Genomic DNA, 2,917 nt, shown 5'->3' on the forward strand with positions numbered 1-2,917 from the left:
CTAGGAACTATCTGTGACGTAAGTGTACGCTGATTGGCTAAACGCATATGAAAACACCCTCACCCGCCATGATTTAAAACACCGTGTAAACATTGTATCATACTGAGAACATTTATAAACGGCATTTACCTGAAGACTTCGTCTATGGCGTTTTGTGCTTCTATCAGCCTCAATGAAATGTAACACTGCAAATTGTCGGAGATTCTTAGTCCTCCTTTCTGTTCTTTCAATCGCTTGACGTATACGTCGAAATTCCATGTCCATTATTGTAAAACCCGCGAGACACAACAAAAAACACAGCTCCGATCACAGCATACTCCATCCTCCTGTTGTTAACGTTGTTCTTTGTTTACGTTGTTGAACGCCGCGTACAAATGACGTCGCTGCCGACCGTCTTACGTCACTTCTTAGTACCCACTGTCGGTGCGAATGCAACCCTTTAAATGGTACTGGGAAATAGTTCGCACAAAATCGTCCCAGTACTTTAGTACTGTACTTTTTGTTCTGGAACCAAAGCGGTGCGAAAGGGGCTATATACAGTACATCGGTCAGGAACTCATGGTCACCTACACTATATTGCCAAAAGTATTGGGTCACCCCCTTCTAATGAACAGGTTTGACTACTTTAGTAATTTCCATGAGTACAACTCTTAATGTTTAAGCATGTAATGATATTCTATGGAATTGTGTGCTTCTAATATTATAGCAACAGTTTGGACAGGACTCTTTTCTATTCTAACATGACAATGCCTCTGTGTATAAGGCACAGTTCAAAAAGACATGATTGATTTAGTCAGTGTGGAAGAACGTGACTGGTCTGCATAAAACCAAGTCCTAATCCCAGTTGAACACTGGCTCTGGTGCGACATTAAATGCAGATCTTCAACCAATAACTCTTTACCAAACACCAATGACTTGTACATACACTATATAGACAAAAGTATTGGGACACCCCCTTCTTTAGAACAGAAAAAGGCACTTCCAAAACTCTGGCAACAAAGATGGAAACATAATTCATTTATTTAAAAATTGTATTTCCATCTCTGTCTAAAATGACTATATATACACACAAGTCATTGGTGTTTAGTGATGATTTTTAGGCTTAAGGTCTGCATTTAAAGTCACACCAGAGGTGTTCAGCTTGGATTAGGACTTGGCTTTCTGGAGACCAGTCAAGGTCTACCACATTGACTCAATCAATCATTTCTTTTTGAACCTTGCCTAAATCGAATAGTCGTATTAATCAAGGACTTGACAGCCCTAGTGTTAATGATACTTTTCCCCTATGAGCAGGAAAAAAATATTGCATTATTGCTTTGAATGTCAACTTGAATATTAAACTTTATGAAAGGGATATGGTAATTGTCCATTTTTTTTATTTTATTTTTAGATGATTCTAGACAAAATAGTTTGGCTGTCGTTTGATGACCTGGAGGATGAGGAAGATGATGTGTCTTTGGAAGACGTTTGTCGGCTTGTTGGCTTCCTTCGTTTTTACATAGAAAATGGTATACATGAATGTTAAATGAATGAAAGAAAAAAACATTTTTTTTTTATGTGTACTGCTTTAGGCTAACCAAAACTTGTATTATCACTTGCATGTTGTTGCGCTTGTGTTGGTTTTGATTGCTTCTAATGTTCTCATTTGTAAGTCGCTCTGGATAAAAGCGTCTACTAAATGTAATGTAATTTTTTAATTTTATTATGAAGCACATCATTTGTAACTGATTAAATGTCTTTATTTATAGCCTCTTCCAAAGCTTTGGAACAGTTACTGAAGTTTTGGACTGGCTGGGAAAAACCACCTAAATGCTTAGACATCGTGGTCGAGAGTGAAGCAGAGTTACCTAAAGCATCAACATGCTTTTGTCTCCTGAAGCTGCCCAAACGATACTACGAATATGAAAGGTTTGCAGAAGACATGACCATGGCTATAGGCATGACTGATGCAGGATTTGGTCTGATTTGAAGGCCGCCTAAAAGTGTCTCTTTGGAGACTACAAAGCGTTTTCTAGCTTAGTTTTAAAATAATGTTGGTTATAAATGTTGGAAAGTGTTCAAAATCTTGAAACAATGTAGTTGAAATGGTTGTGCAGTTATATATTAGTTAAACAGGGTTTCTATTATCTGTATAAGTTGTTACTTAGGATTACAATACATTAGCTTGTTTATTGTTCCTAATCTTGGAACAATGTAGTTGAAGTGGTTTTACAGTTACATGACATTTCAAGAAAAAGGGTTTATATTAATTTATTACTTTTGTTACTAAGGTTTTTGTTCAAAATCTTGTAACAGTGTAGTGGAAATGCTTTAACTGTTACATGTTATTAAATTTCAACATTGTTTTAAAATAAATTGTTCCTACACCAAATATAAAATTGCTGTCTTTTTTTTTCTCTCTCTATTTGCTTGGTTTCAGAATTTAATAAAAATATTGCACGTGCTTAAATTTTATATCTTATCTGAAGACGTCTAAAATGTGTATCTTGTTATCCCTGGGAGACAGTGTGAAAGTAAGTACATTATAGAGTTTCAAAGATTTGGGTTCGAGTTAACTAAAGATAACTTGTGTGGTGAAATGTTGAATGAGAGCAAGATTGGGTGACCAAGATCATAGAAATTTAGATTCAAAAGCTATAGGACAATTTACACTAATAATGGAACTTGTTGATTAAATAATAAAATAAAACAAAAAGCAATTATTTTATGTTTAAATTCATTCACCATTACTAGATTATTCTGAACCATGTGTGCAATTATAGAAGAAAAATTATGATTGAAGTCTTTAGTTTTACCATACGCATGTCATGCTGTTGTAGAATGAAGGATTCTTTTGTTTTATTGTAGTATACTCGGATAATAAAGGTAGCTGCTTTCTGCATTATGCAAAGAAAAAACTGATTGCTGTTTTTCTGCA

The sequence above is a fragment of the Barbus barbus genome (assembly GCF_936440315.1).
Source record: "Barbus barbus genome assembly, chromosome: 4".
Classification (NCBI taxonomy): domain Eukaryota; kingdom Metazoa; phylum Chordata; class Actinopteri; order Cypriniformes; family Cyprinidae; genus Barbus; species Barbus barbus.